The following is a 27,711-nucleotide window of genomic DNA, read 5'->3' on the forward strand; positions in this document are numbered from 1 at the left end:
GTAAAAAAAAAAAAAAAAAAAAAAAAAAAAAAAGAAATTATCAACTCCCAACTTGACTCTCACTGGGATTAAACATGACAATAGGTCTGATCTGATTTCATCATCATTTAAAAAAAAAATCATCTATTATTTTTCACTTTATGTTTCTGTGTGGGAGCAAACTGTTGAAATCCTTACTTAATGTATACTAAGCTGATCTTCTGTATATTAAGATAATTGAAAATGAATCTTGATGTGAATGGAAGGGGAGAGGGAGTGGGAAAGGGGAGGGTTGTGGGTGGGAGGGACGGTATTGGGGGGAAGCCATTGTAATCCATAAATCGTACTTTGGAAATTTATATTCATTAAATAAAAGTTAAAAAATTTTTTTTAAAATTAAAAAATGTAGAATATCCTAAAGAAAATACAGAATTTATTCTCAATCCCTCTATTTAGAGATAATACTTACTGACATTTATTTCTAATTATGTGATTAGGGAAAAGTATTCATTCATTCAACAAACATCTGTTGAGAACCTGCTATAGGCCAGGTACTTTTCAAGGTGTTGGTAACACAGCCAAGAGCAAAACAAATAGAAAACTTTGCCTTCATGAGGCTTACAATCTAGTGGATAATATATAATTACCCAGGAAAATAAATATACAAAATTAGAAACTAAATCAGGCTATGATGCTTATAATGCTTATTATGCTATTGCTTCCCCAATCCCTTCTTCCCCTTTTGATCATGATGGGAACATTCTCAATTTTTTTTTTAAGTAGGTCTATCCTTATAGCCATTTATTGCTGAGCCAACACATAGGCCTTGCTAGAGCAAAAGAAAAAATAAATAAATGCTTAGGTTGTATCTCTAAGACGTTTAGGCTGGGACATGATTTTCTTAGGGGATCAGTGACTGCTCACAGAGGCCCTATACTGTGAACCCTGGAACATTCAGTTCAAGAGCGAGACAACCCAAGCCCAGGACTCAGTGTTCACATCTCAGATGTTACAGCGTCTCCAGGAATCACCATTTCAGCCTGTGAGTCTGAAACATTTCATGAGCCTTTACAAAGAAAATTTTCGGAAGTCTTCAGTACTCATGTTTGTTCACCTCTTCTATTCCTGCAAGACCCACCTGGCAAATTTTCCTGCCTCTTTGGAGGTTCTGATGAAAACGACTCAAACCTAAATCCTGAAAGAAGCATCTCTGTCAAAGGAGTGAAGAGGAGGAAGGCTCATATTGTGATGGGGCTGTAGCCTCTGGACCAAGAACAAGGACGGTTCTTCCTCTCATATGCACCAGTCCGTGACCATCATGGCCCTACCCCTCTCACACAGGATCCCTCTCATTCTTCCTCTCTCCATGGTCCCACATCCTTTGCTTCTGGGGTCTGCAAAAAGGAAGAAAAGGGGACTGTAATCCTCAAAATATCAAAGGCCAGGTTCTCATCAGACTTGAGAATAGACCAAAAAATATAGAAAAAGTGATCATCATCACCAGTCATCAAGAACCATAAAGCAAAACCACAATAAAACATCATCTCACACCTGCTAGGATGGTTTTCATCAAAAAGTCAAATGGTAACAGTCAGCAGGGATGTAGAGGGAAATGAACTGTTGTACACTGTTAGTGAGACTGTAAATTGATATAGTCATTATGGAAAACAGTACGGAAGGTTTTCAAAAAACTAGAGATAGAACTACCATATGATCTAGCAATCTCATTTCTGGGTATTTATCTAAAAGAATTGAAATTAGCATGTTGAACTGATATCTGCACTCCCATATTTACTGCAGCATTGTTTGCAATAGACAAGATATCAAAACAAAGTATCAATTACTGAATGGATAAAGAAAATGCAGTGTGTATACAGAACTGGATATTATTCCATCTAAAAAACAAGGGAAACTTGCCATCTGCAACAACATGGATGAACCTAGAAAACACTATGCCAAGTAAAATAAGCCAGACTGAAAGACACAGACTGCATGATATCATCATATGTGGAACTTAAAGACATTGAATTATGTAAGGATGGTTGCCAGGGGTTTGGGGTGGGGGAAAATGGAGAGATTTGTTCAAAGGTCATAAACATTCAATTACAATAAGTTCAGGAGATCTTTTTTTTTTTTTTTTTTTTTTTTTTTTTGACAGGCAGAGTGGACAGTGAGAGAGAGAGACAGAGAGAAAGGTCTTCCTTTGCCATTGGTTCACCCTCCAATGGCCGCCGCGGCCGGCGCACTGCGCTGATCTGAAGCCAGGAGCCAGGTGCTTCTCCTGGTCTCCCATGGGGTGCAGGGCCCAAGCACTTGGGCCATCCTCCACTGCACTCCCGGGCCACAGCAGAGAGCTGTCCTGGAAGAGGGGCAACCGGGACAGAATCTGGCGCCCTGACCGGGACTAGAACCCGGTGTGCTGGCGCCGCAGGTGGAGGATTAGCCTAGTGAGCCGAGGCGCCGGCAGGAGATCTAATATAAAGCATGATAGCTGTAGTTAGAAATCTAAGACAGTAAAGTAGCTATATAAGGTGATAAACTTATTATGATAATCACTGGCATTTAACTTAGTGGTTAAGACATGAATTTGGAGGCCAGTGTCCCACAGTTGAGTGCCTGCATTAGACTCCGGTTTCCAGTTAAAGGCAGACCCTGGGAGGCAGCAGTGATGGCTCGAGTGATTGGATCCCTACCACACACGTGAAAGTCCTGAATTGAGTTCTGGCTCCTGGCTTCAGCCCTGGCCCATCCCCAGCCCAGCCGAGACTCTTAGAGGCATTTGAATCAGTGGGTTGGCGCTTTCTCTGTCTGTGCCATCTATCTGTCTCTCTCTGCCCATCAAATAAATTTTTAAAATTTAAATTACTGGAAAAAGCATATTACATTAGACACCTTAACTATGTATAATACTTGTCAATTATACATCAGTAAAGCTGAAGGAGGAAAAAAGGCCAAATCCATGACTGACTGAATATAATTGCTGGGTAGGCAGAAAGGCAAATCATGAGAAGGGATGCATTTCTGCTGTTGCTACAGGGGAACAAGGAACACATTGTTTCCTCTACACCCTTTCCAACACTCACAGCCAAACAACATCCACCAGATGCTGGAGCCAGGACAGAGCGTAGAAATGAGGAAGCATTCCACACAGTGACTAGCACCACAGAGCTCTCAGCCTGCAGGAGAGCAGGCCACATGGGTCTCTGTGTTGAGATCTCAGTGCTGTCAATTTGGTGATGACTGTGTTGTAGGCTGGGGGCTCCCAGCTAGGCTTATTGCAGATTCTTCCCTCCACAAGTGAAATGCTTGAAAGGTGGCAACATAAAGATGTGCAGGAGAGCAGGATTTATTTAGAGCAAAACAGAAGTGCAAGCTCAAGAACCAAGTCATGCACAAATAAGCAGCCAAAGCGGAAAGGCCCCCAAACAAAGAAAAACTCTCCAAGAAAAAACAGGCGACAGTGAAAAAGCCTTCAAAAAAAAAAAAAAAAAAAAACAGCCCCAGATTTAAAACAACAAATAAAAGGCTTTGTCAATAAGGTTAGGCCTTCCCTTTATACTCTCCAGTGGTATAGGGGGTGATGTCTAGGGTGGAGTTTGAGGAAGGGCTCAAGCACCACCCATGTCCATGCCCTTTGTAGGAAATATTGGAATTGTCATGACATCAGGTGCTTGAAGGGACTGGTCCTGTCCCCATGATAATTTTATTAAAATGACATTATAATGGCCTAAAAGTTATGGGCGTGGGGGAGGACACATCCTGCTGCCACGTGGGATATTTCTAGCTAGTCCTGATTGTAAGTTGGCAACACTGTGGAACTTTCAATGTCCCCTCTTCTGAAAGGGGCAGGGGCTTGTTGGTGCTTGGGAGATAGGATTGCACGGTTCACAGGAAGGGAAGGGAGTTTGGATGGGACGTAGAAGGGGACTTGTCACATGGGCCAGGCCAGGCTGTCATATGAGCTGGCTGCAGCTGTCCTGTGACTGGTTGGCTATGGCTGTGGAAACGTGAATCCATAGAGCTGTCAATCACTGACCCTTGTAGGTCGGTGAGGAGCTGTCAACAGTGGTTTGGCTGAGGCTGTCACGTACCAACCCCCACGGTTATGTGGTTCGGCAAGGAGCTGTCCAACGGCAGTTGGCTGGAGCTTTGGACCCCAGCTCCACCCCTACCTCTACCTACCTGTATTCCTTACCACAACATCCCTGCTTCCATTAATTGTTTTCCTTTCCACATTCTTTATTATGTCAATCATGCTAGAAGTTCACTTGCTTTGCTAACAGCCCTATACAAAATGCAGCCATTAGCAATGAAGGGCTTTGCTACCAGGTGAAGACAGTATTTTGTAGTATAAGAATGTGGACCAGCTCTAATAGAAACATAATGAAAGGCAAAATTAATTGAAAATTTTCTGATAGCCACATTAGAAAAGAAAGGAAATAGATAAGCTAATTTTAATAATATCTTATTTATTTCATCTTGTATATTCAAAATGTTAACATTTCAACATGCAATCACTAGAAAAAATGAGGTTTTTATATATTTCATAATAGCCTTCAAAATTTAGTGAGCATTTTACACTTGTGACACATCTCAACTCTGACCATATTTTAAATGTTCAACAGCTGTATGGGCTAGGGGACACCACATCGGACAGGGCAAGTAGGAGCTCCAAAGCCAGAGCTCAAAGAATGTAATCTTGGGAAAAATCACACAATCTCTCTGTGCCCCTGTTTCCTCATCTATAAACCAGGAGAAATGATAGTACCTACTTTCTGTAGAATTGTTACGGGGATTAAATGAGCTCTTAGAACATTACCTGGCACTGATTTGGTACTTAGTAAACCTTAGTTGTTACCATTAATGGATATAAATTCAGTTATATCCTTGTAATAATCAACACAATCTCTCATTAAAGTCCTACTGTGGGCTTTTTAATAAGGACAGTATCATGGTTTGTATGTAGTTTGAGGGTTCCCCTGAAGGTTTATGTGTTAGAAGTGTGGTTCCCAATGTGGTGATATTTGGAGGTGGTAAAACCTTTAAGAGGTGATACTGAGGGCAAAGCAATTAGGTCATTGGGAGTGCTCCCCTTGGAGGGGATGAATGGTGGTCTCTCAGAATGAGTTAATTTCCATGAGACTGGCCCCTCCCACTCTTTGACTTCCTGTCTTACCATGTGATCACTCTCACACGTGCTTCCAACACTGTTTTGCTATGAGACATGGAGCCCTTGCTACAGTCAAGTAGAAGAAGGCATCATGCTCCTGAATGTCAAATACTGTGAAGTTATAAAACTTCTTTATAACACACCCAGCCTCGGGTATTTTGTTAGAGCAACAGAAAACAGACTAATGCAGACTGTATGTCCTGATATTCTGAAATGATGAAAGTCATATGCCATTTCAGAATTCCTACCTTAAACTCTAGACATTTCGTCTAGAGCTTGAGATGCCTGTGTCCCACATTGGACTACCTACGTTTAATATCTGGTTCTGGCTCCTGGCTCCAGGTTCCTGCCAACGCAGACCTTGAGAAGCAGTGGTGAAAACTCAAATAATTGGATTCCTGACATTCATGTGGAAGATCTGGGTAGAGTTTCCAGCTCCTGATTTTGGCCTTGCCCAAATCTCACCCACCTCCAACCATCATAGACATCTGAGGAGTTAACTGATAGGTACTCTCTGTCTGTCTCTGTCTCTGCTTCTAAAGTAAATAGAGAAAAACTTAACCTTCTCTTTTTTTGCTCATCTAAAACTCGATACTTTCTGTTGATTTTCTTCCTCTGTCTTAAAAAATAAATTCCCACTGCAGCTTGTTAGGGAGAGTTTAAATTCAAGCTGTGTTTCACAGACCTGGGTAACCTGTGACTGGACAAACTTTACACCATGAAGTCTGCATGAATTTTCCAATAAGCTATATCATATTTTATATAGGATATAAAATTAGGTTCCCAACTATAAAATTTTCCCAGCTTACTTTTTGGACATCTCTTAATTAAGAGATCGACACCATACATCACTAGGGTAAGAAGATAAGCACTTATATTCTCAAAAATATGCTTTATAGCCATGAATCCATATTGATGTCACAGGATATATTTGAAGCACTAAGGACTCTGATGTACAAAATGCTACCTGGGGCACTAACATTTTGAATAAACCGTGAAGCAATTCTCTTTTTTTAAAGATTATTTATTTGAAAGTCAGTTACTGAAAAAGAGGGAGAGACAAAATGAGAGAGGTTTCCCATTCACTGGTTCACTCCCCAAGTGGCTGAATGGCCAGGGCTGGGCCAGGACAAAGCCAGGAGCCAGGAGCTTCATCTGGGTCTCCCGTGTGGGTGTAGGGGCCCTAGCACTTGGGCCGTCATCTACTGCTTTCCCAGGCCATAGCAGAGAGCTGGACTGGAAGCAGAGCAGCCGGGACTCAATCTGGCGCCTATATGGGATGCCGGCACTGTAGGCAGCTGTGACCTGCTACATCACAGCGCCGGCCCCCAGCACAGATTCTTGATGGCTGTTTAGGAATTTATGTTTACATGAAGAGCTTTGGAAAGCTGTCATTGCGTCTTCAAAACTTGGGTGTGCTTTTCTTTGCTGGGTCAAACCTTACTGTGGTTATTTATAATAGTGATAAACAAAAATGTCAGTACATCAAAAGACAGAGAACAAGCAAAGGACTTCACGGGCTTGTAGCTTTTATTCCCTATCAGATGCAACCTGAAACAAATGTCATGCTGACTCCTGCCTCTGATCGTCCCTTTCACTGCTCTTCTCCATTTTTTTCAAATAATCTGGGACGTCTGTTTTGGGGTTTTTCTCTTGGTATTTGGGAGAACAGACAATAGAGGAGTTTGAGCTCCTCTTCAGAAGCAACCAACACTTCCAGAAAAGGAAGTGAAGCTCTTAAATGTTTTAAACCAGATCAGTGAGTCTCAATTCTGGTAGGAGACAAAGAGGAAAGATGTGGACAGATTTGCTTATGGAAAGACAACTGAGGGGCAGGCACTGTGGTGTAGCGGGTAAAGCTGCCACCTGCAGTGCCGGCATCCCATATGGGCGCCCGTTCAAGTACTGGCTGCTCCACTTCTGATCCAGCTCTCTGCTGTGGCCTGGGAAAGTAGAAGAAGACGGCCCAAGTCCTTGAGCCCCTGCATCCGTGTGGGAGACCCAGAAGAAGCTCCTGGATCTTGGCTTCGAATCAGCACAGCTCTGGCCAGTGCAGCCAGTTGAGGAGTGAACCAGCAGAGGGAGGACCTCTCTCTCTCTCTCTCGCTCTCTCTTCTCTGCCTCTCCTTCTCTCTCTGTGTAACTCTTTCAAATAAATAAATAAATCTTTTTTTTTTTAAAGGCAATTAGATAGAATGTGAAACAAGCGTTTTATGGGATTAAGAGAAGATGCGGGGAGACAAGGATACTACTACTATAGTTCAAGCAAGAGGAGATATTACATATGAAGATAAGCAAGCAGATGTAATGATAGAAAGTAAGACCAACTGGGCTTGGTGATAGATTGGATATAGAAGGTAAGGGAGAGAGATGACAGGAGTTTAAGTTGTATAACTGATTGAACTTTTCTCAAGACAAAGCACAGACAGGATAACATCTGAGGGAAAAGACTATGCATTCAGTTTTCAGCTTGTGAAATTTAATATATCCAAGCAAAGATGTGGTTTAAGCTGTGGACGGTAAGGTCTTGGACCAGAGACAAACATTCCCCACTAATAAATGCAGGGAATAATAATTTCTCTTTTTTATTTTTATTAATATAAAGGTAACACATTTCATATAGTTCATAGATAACAGCTCTCAGAAGATAACTGTATTTCCCTCTCACCTTCACTTCTTCATTTCTCCTTCCTTCTTTGCTTTTTAAAAATTTTTGTGATAGCATACTTTTAATTTACTTTATAATCATAGGCTTAAAGCACCACTAACCATAATGTTCACCAAATAAAATGTTGAAATAAATAAAAATAATAAAATAAAAGAACACAACTCCACAGAAATATAGACAAGGGCTAGAGACATTAATCAAATCGCAAAATGTCAGCTTTAATAATTTCTCTTTAGCTTTTGGACCACATAGACTATCTAGTCCTAACCTCGAAGGTCTTGCTTAAAATAACAACATGGATGCATCTCATTGGCTCATGCTCTTTCTAAATAGGACCAAGATGATATCAGACAGCCAAATCTAACCAAGGTCGAGATTCTACCATGTGTCAGGCATGAGGGTTACTGAGGGGAGGCAGGCTTTGTCCTTGAAGAAATCACAGCTGAGGGGCAGACTGTTCAGCCTCCAATTATCGGAGCCTGTTTTTTGTCTGTTTCATGGGCTTCATATTGTAATTCTTAGCCAATTCTTTGCTTTTTCCAGGAATGATGGAAAAAAGTACGTGGGAGGTCTGGATTCAGTTCCTGGATCCCAGCTTCAATAGCAAGTGGGGGCTGTTGTGGCCATTTGGTGAGTGAACCAGAGGATAAGGGTGCTCTCTCTTTCACTTTTCCCATTTCAAATAAATAAGTAAGTTCTTAATTGCCTTTTTCTTTTCAGAGGAGAGATCATAAACACTTTGAAAGCAGAGACTGTGCCATTTTCAATACTGTGCCCTTTAGGTCCAGTCCAGCACAGTGCTTTGCCCATGATGTTTATTCAATGGGTGTTTCCGTGATCGAAGGGCATGCTTCCATCTTCCTCTTAGAATAAAGGTTTTTCCTATAAACATTAATCTGTTAGTTCTAGGTGAACATGGACAATGAGCCATGCAATGCGTTCCGCTCCTAGAAACCTCACTAGAAAGACAGGAAACAGTTAAATAGACAGAAACAGGGACAAAGACAGTGGGCGATAAGACTTCAGCAGCAGCACTTTGGAAGTTCGTACATTGGTCATCACTCACTGACTTTAGCAGATCTGAGAAAACAGAAACTCGTGCCAGAAGTGGGGAAAGCCAAGAAGAGTTACACAATAGTATCAGTTAACTAAGAAGTGAGAGGAGAAAATAAGGCTGGAAACTGAAAGATCGTTTTTAAAACTTCTTTAAAAAAAAAGAGTTTGATTCCTAATGCCTAAAATGTTCCTTGCCCATAATAGGCACTCCTAACTATTTGTTAAGTGGTGAAGAGACAAATGAAATTCAGTAACATAAACATCTTGCATATCTAAAAACATTCCCTACCCTGCTCTTGCACTGAATTGGTAATTTGGCTATTATATCAGTTATTTATTGCTGCATGAAAAACCACTTCAGAAATTAGCAATTTAAAGTAGTAACTGTTTGTTTAGTGCACATTTCTTTCTCTTTTAGATTTATTTTATTTATTTGGAAGGCAGAGGTACAGAGAAAGGGAGACACAGAGAGAAAGAAATTTTCCCATCTGCTGGTTCACTCTCCAAATGACTGCAATGGCTGGGGTGGGCCAGACCAAAACCAGGAGACAGGAACTCCATCAGATCTACCACATGGATGGCAGAGGTCCAAGCAGTTGGGCCATCTTCCATTGCTTCCCCAGGTGCATTAGAAGGAGCTGGATTGGAAGTGGAGCAGCTGGGGCTGGAACCAGTGCTATGATATGGGATCACAGCATTGCAGGTGGCACATTAACCTGCTGCACCACGATGTCAGTCCCTAATGCACATTTGTATGGGATGCCAGTTGGGGATGTTCTCATCTGGGTTCACTAGTGACTCTGAGGTCATCTCTAGTCAGTATGATGGCTTTGCCTTTGGAGGTTAGCTGATTGTAGGCTGGGTGAAAAGGGAGACTGGGTCATAAGTCTCTCACTGTCCACCACACTGGCCCAGGCTACTTCACTTGGTGGTGGCAGGTTCAGAGAGCAGAAAGAAAAGAAACTCTATGTCTCTTTAGCCCTTGACTTAGAACTTATACAACACCCATTTTGCACATTCTGTTGATGAAAACAAGTCACAAAGCCAAGTCCAGACACAAAGGAGCAGAGCAGGATGAGGGGAGATGCTCCACCTCTGAATTTGTTTTCCCAAGCTAACACATGTAGGCATAGAACTGTTGTCTGGAATCAATTTTTTTTTCATAATTTTGAAGATGTTGTTTCCTTTTGACTTTATTTCCTAACTTCTATTTTTATTGCTGAAAACTCTGAAACCATTCTGATTTTTGATAGCTTATATATAATCTGGTTTTGTTTTTGTTTTTACTATCTCTGAAAGCTTTGGGGCTCTTCTTTAAACCCAACTGATATTGAAATTTTATAAGTCTTTTATAATATTTATTCTTTTATTTGATAGGAAAAGAAAGTGTGGGTGGAAGGGTAGAGAGAGATCTTCTATTCATTGGTTCACTCCCCAAATGCCTGCAACAGCTAGAGCTGGGCTAGGGCAGAAGCCAGGATCTAGGAATGAACAAGAACCCAATTACTGGAGCCATCAATACTGCCTCCCAGGATCTGTATTAGTGTGTAGCTGGAGATAGGAGCCAGAGCTGAGTGTTGAACCCAGGCACTCCAATATGGGACACAAACGTCTTAACTACCAGGCCAAAGCCCTGCTCCAATGGGTCCAGTGAGGTTTGATGTATGCTCAAGTACTTCAAGATGGAAAGTGTTCTTGAAATGTAGATTTTATGCTTTTCTTTCTTTCATTTTCTCTTTGTTGTTGTTGTTTTCTGCTACAACTCTAGTTACTCAGGTATTGGAACTTCTATACAGGCCTTCTAATTTTCCTTTCTTTTCTTTCCTATTTTCCATCTCTTTCCTTTTACCATATTTTCTGGAAGATTTCCTAAAATTTGTCATCAAGTATCAATGAAAAGCAATCATAGGGAGATCCTTGAAAATTATTGCACATCTGACTGGTGATTGATGCTCTTTTAAAAAAAATTTTTTTTTAATTTATTTGATAGGTAGAGTTATAGACAGTGAGAGAGAGAGAGACAGAGAGACAGAGAGAAAGGTCTTCCTTCTGTTGGTTCACTCCCCAAGTGGCCGCAATGGCCATAGCTACATGGATCCGAAGCAAGGAGCCAGGTACTTCCTCCTGGTCTCCCATGCGGGTACAGGAGCCCAAACACCTGGGGCCATCCTCCACTGTTCTCCTGGGCCACAGCAGAGAGCGGGACTGGAAGAGGAGCAACTGGGACTAGAACCCAGTGCCCGTATGGGATGCCAGCACCGCAGGCAGAGGATTAACCAAGTGAGCCACGGCCCCGGCCCCGATTGATGCTCTTTAACGTCTGTCAATTACAAACTCTCCTGATACAATGAAGGCCCATGGTTTTTTTCTACTGCTGCACAGTTTGTTAAAGTTCAGCTGTTCCACGAGTCTAAGCAGTGCCATGGGTGCTACTGGAAAATCTTATGTTTAGGGAGTAAAGATTCTAACATAGACTCAGAAAATGGGAGGGAGGTGTAAAGGGAAAATAGATGAAACAGAGGTGGGAATCTGGTCCATGGATCAAAATACTCTGAGGCAAAAATAACAGAAACTCTACTCAAATCAGCTTGAGTGAAACAAGGAAAATTAATTTGCTCACATAATTGAAGAATTCACTTTTATTGGCCCATTTTTGGTTGCTATAACATTTTTGGTTGTTGTACCCAACAGCTAGGCACTTTATAAAGAAAAGAGATTTATTTAGCTCATAGTTTTGGAGGCTGGAAGACCAACATTGTGTGACTTCATGTGTTCGACCCCCAGTGAGGAGGGCCTTTGGCTTGTCACAACAGGGCAGGGAAGTGGCAAGGGAAGCGCCACATGTGGAAGACACGCCTTGGCCAGGAAATGGAGATCAGAGAGGAGCTAGTCATGCTACTTTTTTGATAACAACAGACTATGGAGGGAGCTTACCAGGGTCCTGTGAGAACCACATCAACATTCCTAAGGGCAGTGCCTCTGGTTACCTACTTACCATACTCTAGGCTATAGCTTTCAAGGATCCACCACCTGCCAACATTTCCTCACTGGGTACCAGGCTTCTAGCACCTGAACTCTTGAGGGCTGAGCCACATCCAAGCCGTTTATTTATTTAACAGCATTTATTATCAACGCTTTTGAATGATTATTATATACAGAAATGATTCTAAAACCTTTGCATCCAGTAACTGATTTATGTCTTATAATATTTTTCCATAATGACATTTGAAGATAGTTTATAGGCATGGAGTTCTTCTCTGGGAGGCTCAAAGAGAAGAAAAATATTTTCCAGGCCATGTTTTAGACGTTTGATATACATTAGTGAACAAAAAAGACCATGATCCCTGCTCTTGTTGGAGTTTATGGCAGAAACTGATGACAAACAACAACCATATTCAAAATGAAATTGCTGACAATCTTAAAAGGTGATGATGGTATGGAAAAGAGAAAGACAAGATTGTAGTAAGGGGGACTGGTGGTGCAAGGTGGGGGCCAGGTCATATTAAATAGGATTATTGGGATAAAGCCTGATTAAGCAAGGGACATTTGCAAAAAGACTGGAAGGAAGTGAAGGTACATTAGGTCTACGCAAAATGAAAATAGGTTCTCAAATTCATTATCACTAAGACATTGTCTTTCTCTCTCATTGTCTGAGCTCTACTTCTTCCTATGATGGTTTTATTCACAGGCAGTTTCTCCTGTGGGGGCTCAAATGTTCTTAGTAATCCAAGGATCATGTTCTACTAGTTTAGCAATTCTGATAGAGACATAGAGCCCCTGTCCCAATAATTCCAGTAAATTTTACAAGTTTAAGTCTCAATGGCTGACTTGGATCACGTGACCACCCCATCATCCTATTACCAATTGCAGTGACCAGAACTTGGAAGGCTTTTTTTTTTGGGGGGGGGGGGGGGGACTAGCTTTGGCTTCATATATCTGAAGTTCGAGGTAGGAGAGAGGTAGACAACCAGAGGGACTGAAGTTAGAGGCTAGGTGGTCCCTGAAGAATAACAAGGTTGCCAGAAGAAAGAGGAATACATACTGAGCTGACAAAACAGAAGAGAAACCCCAAGGATTTCCATCAGGGGCTCTGTGGGAAAAGGCAGCAACAGTACTCCAGTCGCCTCAGGTGCTCCTTGTGCTGGTGGTCTCCATATGAGTGGGTTATTGCTTCTGGGTTACATTCCCTCCATAGCAGTTCAAGCAAAGCTATTTGCAACTCACATTAACTTGCAAGTATCCCAGGGTAATGCCTCTTTGAAAAAGTTTCCCTTTGCTGATAGTTTTTGCACTGGGACAAGTTGAGCAAGAGTGACTATTCCTCTTTTCCAGAGTACTTTTTCGGTATCAGAGGCAGTTAGCTTCACGTGATTTGAAGGAACCTTACTCATTTGCTTTTATTTTACTTTCACTCTTGAGTTTCCTGAGTCCATGTAGTGCGTTGACTGTTGACGCCTCTCCAACAGCCACTCTCCATCTCTGTTTAAGGTCTGAGATGGGAATCTGAAGATGGGGTTATTGCCTCTGCATATTTTGGCTCATTTTCCCCTTAATTATGTCGGAAGCTTGATTTATATCCCAGTGGAGGAAAAAAAGAGACATTAGTTTTATCTAAAATTTCAAGGTTTATGAACTTAAAAAGGAAGGCTAAGCAAACCAACGCAGAAAATGAGTTTGAAGAAAGTGGCTTTATGGCTTAAGAGTAAATGTTGCTGCTGTGGCTTCTATGTGAGACTCTAAGACCAGCAATGTTTGATTGTGCCATACTCCGTACTTTTGGAAGGAGACACTGAATCAGTATTCAGCCATGCACAGGGTAGCCTACACCCTCACGTGGAGAAGAATTCCCATCATAAGCATCAACAATGCCAGGTGAAAAGTCTCCTTAAATTGAGTATGATTTGGCAAAGCTGGCCCTGTGCTTTGAGTTGACTTTTTGCAAGATGTATATATCTTTTTAAAAGCATCTTACAGATTTCCCTTTCATTTAAAGACCTATCATTTAAGCTTTCAGCATTTTCAGCTCATTAACAAATATTTTTTGGAGTTGGCATGGTGGCGTAGCAGGTAAAGCCACCACCTGCAACACTGGCATCCCATGTAGGTGCCAGGTTGTGTACTGGCTGCTCCACTTTTGATCCAGCTCTCTGCTGATAGCCTGAGAAAAGCAGCAGAAGATGGCCCAAGTGCTTGAGCCTCTGCAATCCATGTGGGAAGCTCTTGGCTCCTGGTTTTGGCTTGACCCAGCCCTGGCTCTTGCTGCCATCTGGGAAGTGAACCAGCAGATGGGAGATCTCTGTCTCTCCCTCTCTCTCTGTAACTCTTTCAAATGAATAAATAAATCTTTTTAAAAATATATTTTTAAAGGTACCTTTGCAAAATTCTACAATGAAGAGTTCTGAAAAGGTCATTAGTGTTTAGAATAGTGTCTATATACCGTTATTGTTCAAAAAGAGTTAGTGATGATGTCACTGTTAATGTCAGCACAATTCTACGAGAGCTAAATGGTTGAGAGGAGATATTCCTGGCCCAGTGTTCTCTTGCAAGGCTATTAGAAGGAGAGAGCAAGTTGGTATTTGGAATTTTCCTGTCTTCCAATGAATGAATGTGTTACAATGTCTTTTCTGTACCCACAAAAGACTCAAAGACCCTAAACTCTGCCCTTGAGATTTCCTTGGCTGCACAGTCACAAGACAGAGATTCCCGGAGATCTAACTATTTGCCATTTAAACCTATGAGTCCCAAAGATAACGCCCTCCATCCTTTCAAGGAACCCAAAGCAGATAGGATTTGTTATCCACCCTGCACCCTAATACCAAGAAGACAAACCAAAGCAGAGATGGTGCTGCCATTATAGCGTGAGTGACATGGTTGACATGCAAAGCGCAATTTCACAAAATAGATCAGCCTTTTATTTAAAGGCCATGCGACTTCTAAGGTGATCCATTTGCACAGCAACCCCTACCCCTGCCCCACACCCTGGGTATGATTTATGTATGGCTGAAACACACCAGCTAATTCTCTTGAGCCTGACTCTCTCTCTAGTGTGCCATTTGAGGATGGTTTATGGGCACAGAGCTCATCTCTGGAATGCTGAAAGAGCTAAATATTTGCCCAGTGGGCACTACACCAAAGTAGGACCCAGCCTTTTCACTTTGATGGTTGATTCAAGGTAGGATTTTATAAATCTATCTGCCATATGCTTAACCATCGAGACAGACTTCTTGGCTTCAGGAAGGCAAGTTAATCCACAAATTCCCTTTACCTAATCGGAATTAATTTTCCATTCCCACCACAGATTCCTAATTCCAAGGCTAATCCTTTCATGTTACTCCTCTAAGTTATCTATGCTAGAAAAGGTTCAAAGAGCTTCAGATAAAATTAAATTCGAAATAAAAGATTATCTCAACTGAATTGGCAGAGGTCCATTCCTCTCAGCAGCTGGTGCTGTATCTTCGTATGTGGAGAAAAGTATTCTGTAGAAATGTCCGTCCTACAAATCTGAGGGCAGGGCATATGGTAGATTTAACCAATCAGGGATATTTTTCATGCCATCTCAAAGTAACTCACAGATGCCTGACAGCTGCAGCTGTCTGGGCCCCTTGCGATGGCATTGCTCTATGACTCAGAGAACTGTTTATGCCAGAGAATGCTGCCACTGCAATCCTACCCCAGAGATGCCCCAGGAGAAAAGTATTTAGAGCAATGAGTGGGAAAGGAAGGTCCCTGGGCAGATTTAGTCAAACCCAGACACACATATAAGTGTAATCAATAGGATGTGGAGAAGGGGAAAACGTGTGGATTTTGCCATCAGACCCACTCTAAGCTTAGACAACTCTAAGCTCTGGCTGCTTTCTGCTCAGTCAGTCATTTATCTTTTCATCCAATAATTATGGTGGATATACCGTGTGCCTAAGACTGTGCTATGTACTAGGGATATAATGATAAGCAAGACCAGCTACCTCATTTGTGGGACCAGAGCAAAAGGAAAATGCAGGGCCATTTGTATGAAAATTAAGAATTTCCAGACTGTGAGAACAGAGCATTAAACCAAGCGAGTGGCCCTTTTGAGTGTAGGGCCTGGGTAACTGCTCTCCACGTCCATGCACCCAGCCCTACTGACAATCCTTGGGTGAGAAGACTTCATCCTCATGGAGCTAGATTTCTTGGGAGAATTCCATTAATCACATTAATTAAGCTAAAATTATGACTACAATAGGGCTGTGAGGGGGAAGGAGCAAGCACTATGAATACCTGTGAGAAGATGGTTTGATTAGTGAAGCAGATCAGGAAAGGCTTCTCTGAGCAGTGGAAGCATAGGATGAGATTTGAAGGATGAACAGGAGTTGATTGGCAACGAGGAGGTGATCTTTGAGGAACTGCATCATTTCAAAGCCCAGGGACAGGGATGAGCCTGCAAGGGAGAAACAGGAGAAAATGTTCACACAGGAGGAAAACCACAAGAGAGTTAGGTCACAGCATCCAAAGGAGGTGACAGCTCAGAAAGCATAGAAGATCCACTCGGTTGACCCTGGCAAGTGGTCTCCTATGTCCACACAGAAATATTTCCCCAAAGGTTTAGTGGGACTCCTGGCACACAGGTCACACATGTTCTTTTGTCATATTTGTTTCTACCTGAAAACTGGCTCATCCTTTCCCACCACGTGATCCAATTCTCAATCTTGGTGCCTACTTCAGAGAGGGAATTCCATTGAGGCACACAGAAGTCGAGTTGAATGGACTCCTTCTAGGAGTGAAATGATCTTCAAGGGACTGACCTGTGAACACCGTTCCTCCTCCCCACTTCCTACACTATCTTTCTGCTCTCATCCACGGCACATCCTCCAGCCTTTTCTTTCAGTTCTAGCGAGTAACACAGTTTTTCCCGCCCTTAAATCACCTTAATTCACCCTCTCTAACCAAAGTAGATGCTCTGTATTTCTCTTTTATCTCATCATAAAGATATGTAAGTAAATAGTAAATATCCAATGTCATTAGTATAGTTAGGCACCTACTTAATAATGAAGGCGCCTCATTTTACTCCCACAAGGCTAGTGCTGTGTCTGTGCTCCTGCTGTGTGTCAGTCACCAGACAAATTAAGTTACTAAATTAATGAACATGGAGACATGTTGCCCACAAAGCTAAGAAGCCTGACCACTTTCCAGGCAGTCTTGACTCAGAAAGAAAGTGTTTGTGAAGATTACTTAAGCCACCATTTGCAATAATTTCTGTAGATGCCTCTCAAATCCATAGATGTCTCATCACCATAACAACACACATAGCGACAGGAGGGTTTTCTGAAGCTTTGATACCATCTCTTCATCAATATAATGTGGGGTGTGTGTGTGTGTGTGTGTGCGTGTGCACATGTGCACGGAGCGGGGGGTAAGGAATCCTTACAATTCATCAAACAAAACATGGTGTCAAGATCAGTGCTGTGCTCCTAGATCTCCTGTGATTTAAACTGGACACATGAGTGTCACTGGATCCCTGACGAGAGATGGGGATGGACTAGAACTTGGAGAGGGAATGTAAACACCAGGGATTCATCATGAAAACTGTGGCTGTTAAAGTGCTCAGCTTAGAGAAATTCATGTCAGATTCCTAACAAGGAATTGGAAAAGGAGCAGATTCTGGATTTTTCTGCCCCCTCAGTTCAGGTCAATACTGTTTGAACATTAAGCTTCTTTATGATTAATGTTGATGCTCTTCAACAAATATAGAAGTGGAGAAAATGGGTGTCTCCATTGGTGCTCAGAAGTTCACAAAGGACCAGGATAAACACAGGTGCTCAGTGGTATCCTCAAGGAAGAGCTGAGAAGGAGTGGGGAGTGAGACTGGAAAGGCAAATGAGCCATAAAGGGTATGTTCCCAGAGACAATCGTATTGGGGAAATCTGGGAAACCATATAAAACACACCTCAAAATTATCTCCCTCCCTTGGAGAGGAGGAAGACAAGGCATTCATTTCCCCTCGGCCTTCCACCTGCCCTGTCTCTCAAGGATTAAGGAAAGGCTGTTAGGTGCAGGGTCCCTAAAGCTCTGGAGGCACACCCTGGGTTGGTCAGGACACAGGGAACATGGGTGGGGCACACATTGGGCCTGCTATAGAGCAAGAGAAAAACAGAGCACAGGACAAGAAGAGAAGATAGGGGCAAGTGCGCTCTCTCCCTCCTTTCTCTCTCTCTCTCTCTCTCTCTGTGTGTGTGTGTGTAGAGTGATGTGATCATCTATTAACTAAAAATTTAAATAATAAATGGAAACACATCACAGTCAACTCCCCTTATCCATCTCTTTTCTCCTGACATAAATACTCTTATATTTACAAATTTAGGAAAACTGCTGTTTCTCTTACACAGATTTCCAAATAAACACATTATAAAGCATTTATAAATACAAGTGGATTTATAGGGGAGAAAAAATCCTTAAAAAAACTAGTAGACATAAAAAACAAAGGAAAAGATGATCAGTGTCATTGGTAATCAGGGGAATACATACCAAAATAATTAGATCCTATTTGGGGGAAAATATCTGGGGAAATACTGAAAAAGTTAGTAACATAAATGCTGACAAGGATATGGGGAAATCACATTACCCTACAATGCTTTTAGGAATTTGAACTACCATGAGAAAGGAATGTACCTGTATGTTTTCTTTCCAAAGTCTCTCTTGAATAAATAAACGTACAAGGATATTTAACAGAGCATTATTTGGAAAAAAAATACTCAGAGAAACCTTAATGTACTTGTACTATTAAAATAATGAACTGGTGTTCCATATATTGTCATTGAACAATAGTAATGATATAGTGAGGGAAATAAACAAGTTACACTCTAATGTGCATAGTCCAATCTGCTTGAATTCTTTTTAAAAGGAAAAGGAAAAACCTCACAAATATACAAACTTGTTTGTATGAAATTGAGAAAGGTGTGGAAGGAAGGATACACTTGAGCTGTTCTTTTTTGGGGGTTGGGATTTGTTTATCTGAAAGGCAGAGTTACAGAAAGAGAGAGGGAAGAAGAGACAGAGGGAGAGAGAGAGAGAGAGAGAATCTTCCCTCCACTGTGTCACTCCCCAAATGGCCAAAACAACCAGGGCTGGGCCAGGTTGAAGCCAGGATCCAGGAACTCCATCTGGGTCTCCTAGGTGGTGGCAGGGACCCAAGTACTTGGGCCATTTCCTGTTGCTTTCCCAGGCGCATTACCAGGGAGCTAGATTGGAAGTAGAATAGCTGGGACTGGAGCCAGTGCTCTCATGGGATGCCAGCATTGTATGCGGCAGCTTACCCCCAGCAGCACAACGCTGGCCCCCACTTTAATTGTTACCATGAGTTACCTTGAAGTTGGAGGAAGGGTGCCTGGTGAAATTTGTGATAGAGGAGGTACTACAGACAAGAACTTCACTTTTTCATTGTACTATCTGACTTGTGGCAAAATGCAGGTATTTTAAGATTTGAAAATCATATCTGTATGACTATTATTACTTTAAAATTTATAGGATGAATTATTGAATGGATATGTGAAGAATTCTATAAGATACTGTTAAGTAATACAAGTGCTTGATCTTAATTATGTAAATTATTTATACAATATTTAAATCAAAAAGATCATAAAATTTTGTAACTACTAGTAGCTGGTGTTTTAATTATTTGCCTCTTTAATTTTATCAATATTTTGCTCCAAAATTTTCCAACTGTAGCTAACCATTAAAAAGAATGAACTTTTAGCCAGCGCCGCGGCTCACTAGGCTAATCTTCCACCTGCGGCACCGGTACTCTGGGTTCTAGTCCCGGTTGGGGCACCAGTTCTGTCCCGGTTGCTCCTCTTCCAGTCCAGCCTCTGCTGTGGCCCAGAAAGGCAGTGGAGGATGGCCCAGGTCCTTGGGCCCTACACCTGCATGGGAGACCAGGAGGAAGCGCCTGGCTCCTGGCTTCAGATTGGCGCAGCGCGCCAGCTGTAGCAGCCATTTGGGGGATGAACCAACAGAAGGAAGACCTTTCTCTCTGTCTCTCTCTCTCACTGTCTAACTCTGCCTGTCAAAAAAAAAAAAAAAGGATGAACTTTTGTCATTCAGAAGATCTGGAGGTCATTATGTTAAGTGAAATAAGCCAAGCATGGAAAGACAAGTGCCACATGATTTCACTCATGTGTGGAGTCTAAAAAAAGGTGACTATGTAGAAATTAAAAATACAGTGGTGGTTATCTGAGGCTGGGGAGGTGGTGGGGGGAGGGGAGGGAAGGATAGGTTAAGGTTGATAGAGTACTAAGTTATAGCTAGATAGGAGTAGGAAGTTCTAGGAATCTGTTGCACAATAGGTAGACTGCAGATAATGTCCAAGTACTCTGTATTTCTCTGTTAAAAAAAAATAGGATTTTGAATATTATCACCATTCTCCAAGAGACAGATATAGTTACCCTGATAGGACATTACACAATGTATACATGCATCAGAACATCACATGATATCCTATAAATATGCACAATTTTTAGGTATCTGTTATAATTTTTTTTATTTATTTGAGAGTTACAGACAGAGAGAGGGAAGAGAAAGAGATAGGTCTTCCATCTGTTGGTGCACTCCCCAAATGACTGCAACAGCTGGAGCTGGGCCGATTTTGAAGCCAAGAGCCAGGAGCTTCTTCTGAGTCTCTGATGTGGGTACAGGAGACCAAGCACTTGAGCCGTCTTCCGCTGCCTTTCCCAGGCCATCAGCAGGGAGCTGGATAGAAGGTGGAGCAACTGGGACTTGAACCGGCATGCCAGCGCTAGGCAGAGCCTTAATCTACTATGCTACAGAGTCAGCCCATTATACATTTTTTTAAAAACAAAGTATTTAGGGGCCGGTGCTGTGTCACAGCAGGTTAACGCCCTGGCCTGAAGCGCCAGCATCCCATATGGACGCTGGTTCAAGACCCGGCTGTTCCACTTCCAATCCAGTTCTCTGCTATGGCCTGGGAAAGCAGTAGAAGATGGCCCAAGTCCTTTGGGATCCTGCACCCACATGGGAGACCCAGAAGAAGCTCCTGGCTCTTGGCTTTGGATTGACGCAGCTCCTACTGTTGCAGCCAATTAGAACCATTGGACGGAAGACCTCTCTCTCTCTCTCTCTCTCTCTCTCTCTCTCTCTCTTTCTCTGCCTCTCCTCTCTCTGTGTAACTGACTTTCAGATAAATAAATAAATCTTTAAAAAATGTATTTAAAATTAAAGTTAACTAATTATATAATTAAGTAAGAACTTAATTATGTATACTATATTGAAAGCAAATCCAAGAAACAAAATTGTTTAAAATGTACTCTTTGACAATAAAAAGTAATGTTTTGTGGTGTGCTTGACACAAGCATTTATTCTGGCTGAACTCACACTCCCTACACACACATCTCCCAGAATATCCCCACTGTCCCCAGCTGCTTGCTGAGCTTATGGCTGGCAATTGCGATCTTACCCAAAGACAGAGTCTCTGAAGATGTCTTGCCAGAAGGACCAAAGCCCAGGCTGGCCGAGGCATTTGGAGCCGAGTCACTCAGTTATCAGAGGGAAAGGAGCACACAGATACTGTGAACCTAAGTGGGGGAACAACGTAAGCCTGCGAGAAGAAGGAGGAAGAGACAGGGAGGAGAAAGATGAAGAGGAAGAGGAAGAGAAGTTGTCCACCCACGTCCTTAACAGAGCCGGCGAGGGCCCTCAGAATCTGGCTCAGCTTCCTTGTTAGTCTCCATACTTAGCACCACCCAGGGCCCTACCACACAACTTGCTCCAGCCACTGCAGCCCTCTTGCCAGTCCCTGAATAAAGTATGACGTGCGTGCCTCCATGCCCTGACCTGGGCTGTGTTCTCTGTCGGGAATGTCCTTCACACCCTCCAGGATCCTCTGGAAAACTTTCCTGATCATTCTTTTCTTCATCTTACTACAGAAGGAGAGTATTTCATTGAGGAGGGCAGAGTCCTCATGACCCACTCACTTCTTATGAGGTCCCACTTCCAACACTGCATCATTGTGGACGAAGTTTCAAACACAAGACCTTTTGATGATACAATCAAACCATTGCACATCCTGTACTGGAATTATACGGCTCTATAGTGCTATGCACCCAACTAGACTATCATCACTATTTTTGTTTCTCTCTTATCCTGAACAGTTACTAGTATGACACCTGAAAACCTCTTGGTTGGCCAGAATTGCAAAATACAGGGAAAATAAATACACAGAAAGAGAATTGTTTATTTAGTGACACCCAAGGACAGTGGATTCCAGCACCTCATTAGTATACAATCAAGTCTAAAACAAAATTAAATTAAAGGCCAGCACCGCGGCTCAATAGGCTAATCCTTCACCTGAGGCGCTGGCACACTGGGTTCTAGTCCTGGCCTGGGAGTGCAGTGGAGGATGGCCCAAGTGCTTGGGCCCTGCACCCTCATGGGAGACCAGGGGAAGCACCTGGCTCCTGGCTTTGGATCAGCATGGTGCGCCAACTGCAGCGACCATTGGGGGTGAACCAAGGGCAAAGGAAGATCTTTCTCTCTGTCTCTCTCTCTCTCACTGTCCACTCTGCCTGTCAAAATAAATAAATAAATAAAAGAATAAAATAAAATAAATTTAAATAATTAAATTTAAGTCTAAGTCATCATCCAGAGGGCTCTAGATACAAGAAGAACAAAAAGAACTATGATAATTTCACCTAATTTTGGGCCGGCGCTGCGGCTCACTAGGCTAATCCTCCACCTTGCGGCGCTGGCACACCGGGTTCTAGTCCTGGTCGGGGCTCCGGATTCTGTCATGGTTGCCCCTCTTCCAGGCCAGCTCTCTGCTGTGGCCCGGGAGTGCAGTGGAGGATGGCCCAAGTGCTTGGGCCCTGCACCCCATGGGAGACCAGGATAAGTACCTGGCTCCTGCCATCGGCTCAGCACGGTGCACTGGCCACAGCACACTGGCCGTGGCGGCCATTGGAGGGTGAACCAACAGCAAAGGAAGACCTTTCTCTCTGTCTCTCACTGTCCACTCTGCCTGTCCAAAAAAAAAAAAAAATCAGATTTAGAAGTATGACTCAGAATGAACTTTGGGGAAAATGCTTAACCTTCTGACCCTTGTTTCTTCATCTGAAAAATGAGTATGATAATGTACCCTCATCAAAGGTTTATTGTGAGGATTAAATAAAGTTTATTCCCTTTAACATGAAAACCTGATCTAGTAACTCCTAAGGAAAGGGAATATAAAAACCTGTCTTGAGCCCACACTATTTTTCGACCACCTCCCAGTTCTCCATGTCTTCACACGTGACAATTTCTTGAGTCACTGGCAGTTGATGTCTCCAGTCCCTCACCTCAGAGAACTCTGGTTTGGTTTCCTCTCCTCTCCACTGGGACTCACCAAGGTCGCCAGGTGACTTCCATCCTGCCAAACTCAGTCATTTTACTTGTGTCGTCTTCTCCTGACAGCATTCTGTACCCTCGACCTTCCTTCCTTTAAATTCTTTCTTCTCTGGGGCTGGAGCTATGGTGCAGCAGATTGAAGCCCCTACCCCACCCCCCACCCCCACCTGCAACACTGGCATTCCATAGGGGCACCGGTTTGAGTCCTGGCTGCTTCACTTCCAATCCAGTTCACTGCTAATGTGCTTGGAAAAGCACAGTGACTCTAATGTACTTGGAAAAGCAGTGGGGAATGGCCCAAGTCCTTGGTCCCATGCACCCATGTGGGAGACCTAGAAGAAGCTCCTCGCTTCAGATAAGCTCGGCTCTGGCCATTGCAGCCAGTTGGGTAATGAACCAGCTGATGAAAAATCTTTATCTCTGTGTCACCCTCTCTCTGTAACTCTGTCCTTCAAATAAATAAAATAAGTCTTTAAGAAAAATTTTTTTCTTCTCTTCCAAGTAAAAGGTGGGAGTAGACAAGCCTCTATTCTTCATCTCTGTAATTAGCTTGTTCTCCTTTGGTCTTCTAAATTTGGAGAGTCTAAGAATTTGCTCCTGGGTTCACCCTCTTCTGTAGCAGCATAATCTCCTATGACATCTCTTCTGAACCATAGTTTGAGTGACACATCAATGACTTCCAAATCAGTTTCTCCAGCACTGGACTCTTCTCTGAATGAACTCTAGATCCACATATCTACCACCTACTTACCATCTCCATTTGGATGTCAGTAACAGGCATCTCAAATAGCATGGCAAAACCAGAACTTTTTTCTTCCAGATCTCCCATCTTCTGTCCCCATCTCAATCGGTGACAACAGCACACACCAAGAAGCTCCAGCTAAAAATGTACGAGATGGTTTTGCTTTTTCTTTTTTCCTTAATCTCCCTCCATTACTTCCTCAGTTAACTCTAACCCCCAAAGCACATCCCCAGTCTGTACACATTTCTTACTGCCAGCACCATTCAGGCCATTTAGACGGACATAAATCCTCTTCGTTTGTCTTCACTGTTCTGCTGCTACCCGCTCCTCAAATCCAGGCTCCTCACTGCCACCTGAAATTTCTGAAAAACAAAATCATTCTGCTTTCCCAATAAATGTGAGCTAAATCTCCACAGACTAGCGGCCGACACAGCAAGCATTAACTGTCATAGTTCTAGAGACTGGGAAGTCTGAGACCAAGGTGCTCAGCTGATCCGTGTCTGGTGAGGGCCCCACTTCTTGGTTTGCAGATGGTTGTCTTACTGTGTTCTAACATGACAGACCGTGGAGGGGGAGCAAGTTCTCAAGCTGCTTCTTCTTCTTCTTCTTCTTTTTTTTTTTTTTTTGTATGTATAAAGATTTATTTATTTATTTGAAAGACAGAGTTACAGAGAGGCAGAGGCAGAGAGAGAGAGAGGTCTTCCACAACAGCCAAGAGCTTCTTCAGGGTCTCCCACATGGGTGCAGGGGCCCAAGGATTTGGATCATCTTCTACTGATTTCCCGGGCCATAGCAATAGAGCTGGATTGGAAGTGGAGTAGCCAGGACTAGAACCGGCGTCCATATGGGATGCTGGCGCTTCAGGCCAGGGCTTTAACTCACTGTGCCACAGCACAAGCCTCAAGAATCCTTTCTCTTTAGGTCTTTGAGAGGAGGGAGAATTCCCTGGCAGGCCGGGAAGGAAAGGAAAGCTGTGGATATTTCCACATGGCACTTTTTTTCACCCATCACATATTTGGCAACCTCTAGGAAAAAATGTGTCTGAGTCAAATATAAGAGGAGATACCAAGTGAGGAGTGGAAATACGCACGAAGAGAGTGAACAACAGGTGTGTTTGCTAGGGTGATTAGAAGGAAGGGATGACTCACCAACCTGACTGTAACTTAAAATAACATCTCTACTTAATATCTTGACATATCTATTGTATGCTACAAGTCTGGGAGAATTTGCAGAGTTGCTAAATGAGTCGTTTCACAAGTACAAGGTGATTTGATATCTTTGGAGAATATGTTACTGCTTAAATTTTCAAGTGCCATGTGTGAAAGTGAATTATTGAAGAATCAATCATCAGACTTATACACAACACTGGATTTTGTTCAAAGCATATGAACAAACTTGTTGTTAGGAGTTGGAGGTAAGATGGAAGACCAAAACAAACAAAACAAAACAAATAGAAAAGATGGAAGATCCAGCGTGTTAACTGACTTATATTTTCTCCTAGGTCTAGAATATAGACTGGAAACCAAATAACCTAAAGTCAAATCTCATCTCCATCACTTTGATCTTGGGCAAAATATGTGAATTTTTATTCTTGAGTTTCTTCATCTGTAAAATGAGGATAATAATAGTAAGGAACACATAAAATTATTGTACTTGATAAACAGTAACCAGTACTATTATTACATTAGCCTTGAGATGGAGAGTTGAGAATGGTTTCCTTCTCCTATTAAACCTTTTGGCGACATAGAACTTGAGCATTATAATTAAATATGAATCAGATGAAAGAGAGAAGCAAAGGATCTGGGATTAATTTTCATGTAACTGAGTCATTACTAGCTCACATTAAATAATCACAATAAATTATATGCAAAGAGAGCACTGCAGATCTTTGGCCAGGTTTTCATGAAACCATTAGCACTTCATGTATTAAAAGTTAAAACCTGACCCATGAGTAAGGCAGTTTGAGCCTATTTTTATAACTGCTCTGGAAGTCGGCTGCTGAGATGAAAGATCCTTATTCATTTGGATCTTAGTCAAGTTCAGGCAAATAGAAAGAAAGAGAGAAAGACTTCAGTTAACTGGTGCCAAGCTAAGATGGGATCAATGTCCTAATCTGCAACAAGATGTGTTCCAGAACAGATACTGAATAATATTGAACTTGTGGCAATGTTGCTATTGTCCAGTTAAGTCTGGGTGGTTTGTCTGTTCTTTTTTTTTTTTTTCAAGATTTATTTATTTATTTGAAGGGCAGAAATACAGAGAGAGAAGGAGAGAAAGAGAGAGAGCTTTTCCATCCACTGGCTTACTCCCCAACTGGCTGCAACGACTGAGGTTAGGTCAGGCTGAAGCCAGGAGCCAAGAGCTTCTTCCAGGTCTCCCACGTAGGTGCTGGAGCCCAGGGACTTGGGCCACCTTCTGCTGCTTTCCCAGATGCATTAACACGGAACTGGAACAGAAGTGGAGCAGCCAGGACTCGAACCAGCATCTGTATGGGATATAGGTGCTGCAGGTCATGGATTAACTTGCTGCGCCACAATGCCGGCCCCTGTCCTTTTTTTAAAAGTGTTTCCCTCTTTATTATCATTTAAAATTTTTTCTTCTGTATGTGTCATAGGAAAGGCTTGAAGGCTTGACTATTCCTGCATTGCTTATCTGCAAGGTACACTAGCTTTGGGCATGTGTTCTTGGTAATGCTATTTTTCCTTTTTGAAATTCAACTCCCACAAGTATCCAGAGCACAACTACGAGAACAGAGTTGGCTAAAACCAAGTGTAACTGCAGTTATTAAGATTTTCTTACTGTATCAGTCACCAGCTAAACCAGACGCCTACTCTGTGTGTGTTATCAGTCCTGTCAAATGTTCCCTTAGGTGGACCATTATAAACACTATGGAAAAATGGGGCCAAGCACGGGTTTGGAATACTGAACTTTGCAAAGCCAAAAGAATGGAAAGACCCTCATTCACTAGCCTTTTGGTTGGGGTTTCACAGTTGCGTCAGATTCTGGGCACTTGAAACACTTTATACCAATCTGCAATAGGATAAGGCAAGGAGAGGTTCTTTGTTCAGGGTTCAAGTGCTCTCGTGACTGTCCCAAAATAACTTCCAGTGTAATACAGTAGGGCTGCACGTAGCTAAACCCACAAGACTTTGACCTGTCATCGTTGTCATCCTGATCATTCTCTCCTGTCTTCTGAGGCAAGCCAGGCACTTGAATAAAATTTTCCGTCAACACTTGGAGTTGCATAAACCCCTTATTTTTGTTTTTCCAAATCCACTGGGAGTCTCCCTGTCAGTTATAGAGAAAAGTACATAAGCTGGACTTACCAAGTACTTCTCTTCCAGATAAGTTTTCCAAGTGGCTTAAACTCTTCACTTGGATTCGTAACAGCTCAAGCCAATCTTCCCAGTTGGTTTTCTTTCAACCAAGGATCTTATTTTTGTAGTTTATCAGATTTCATAATAATCATATTATTTTCAACCAGGCTTTTACACAAAAGGCCACGTGTGCTGCTGTTCAGTGAGTATTTGCCCCGTCAGCCAAGTTATTGTGCTGAGTTGAATATTAAAGAAATCTGATCGTTTCCTTGGTCTCTATTTTGGAAGATACTGGAGCTTTATTCTTGGTGGCAACCTGTAAACAATATTTAAACAAGGCTAACAAAGAGAACGGGCTGGAATGGGAAGAGAAAATAGCAAATGTTTTGTTCTAAATTATATCAAGAGGCAG

General features: G+C 42.4%; 1 long non-coding RNA gene across 1 annotated transcript; it reads right to left on the bottom strand.

Moving 5' to 3' along the window:
• Positions 1-395: 395 nt before the first annotated feature.
• Positions 396-27,512, bottom strand: LOC127491062 (uncharacterized). Its single transcript, XR_007919549.2, has 3 exons — positions 27,309-27,512; positions 16,128-16,287; positions 396-1,373 (listed from the first exon to the last, which is right to left on the bottom strand). It is a non-coding gene; the product is annotated as an uncharacterized LOC127491062 (long non-coding RNA).
• Between the last annotated feature and the right edge of the window lie 199 nt (positions 27,513-27,711).

Source organism: Oryctolagus cuniculus, chromosome 11 (assembly GCF_051225735.1).
Source record: "Oryctolagus cuniculus isolate XC-2025 breed Fujian yellow rabbit chromosome 11, ASM5122573v1, whole genome shotgun sequence".
NCBI classification, from domain to species: domain Eukaryota; kingdom Metazoa; phylum Chordata; class Mammalia; order Lagomorpha; family Leporidae; genus Oryctolagus; species Oryctolagus cuniculus.